This window comes from Convolutriloba macropyga, chromosome 4 (genome assembly GCF_964194025.1).
Source record: "Convolutriloba macropyga chromosome 4, txConMacr16.3, whole genome shotgun sequence".
In the NCBI taxonomy this organism is placed as follows: domain Eukaryota; kingdom Metazoa; phylum Xenacoelomorpha; order Acoela; family Convolutidae; genus Convolutriloba; species Convolutriloba macropyga.
In genome coordinates this window covers 21,936,991-21,937,440 of record NC_134471.1, presented here as the reverse complement: position 1 = coordinate 21,937,440, position 450 = coordinate 21,936,991, and the positions used below count along the sequence as shown (strand labels likewise).

Below are 450 nucleotides of genomic sequence, written 5' to 3'. Positions count from 1 at the left end.
AAACGACTACCTTGAAAGTATTCTTTCAGGTATAGAATCTTTTCGATAAAAAGCTCAAATGCTCTATAACTGTGACTGATTAGCGCTAAATTTTCTGCGATTTTCAGCCAAATTTCAGCGCTTTTCAACGCACCCGCCACAAAGCAATCGAATAAAATTATCAAAATAGATGCTAACACTTGCCCCATCAGTGCCCCAGTGGAGTAAAAGATGGCTAGGACACAGGGGAGTTCAAACAATAGACTACAAAAATATCAGAGAGAAAGTTGCGCGGTCATTACGATTTAAAAAAAACAAGCCATTCCAAGCATATTGAATTTAATAAGATCGAGACAAATATTTGAAGTTTTTTAATTCACGTAATTATAGCAGTTGGATTTAATATAGTCATATCACTGTATTAGACCATCACCATTCGAAAAGTCTCAAAAAGCTTAGGAGATATCTGAA

General features: G+C 35.3%; 1 protein-coding gene across 1 annotated transcript in view; it reads right to left on the bottom strand.

Moving 5' to 3' along the window:
- Positions 1-444: 444 nt before the first annotated feature.
- The window catches only part of LOC142338021 (uncharacterized), a 131,218-nt gene continuing 131,212 nt past the window's right edge, over positions 445-450 (bottom strand). Inside the window, exon 14 of the mRNA XM_075387655.1 lies at positions 445-450. This exon is cut by the window's right edge and continues 234 nt beyond it. The gene's annotated coding sequence lies outside the window, so the exon portion shown is untranslated.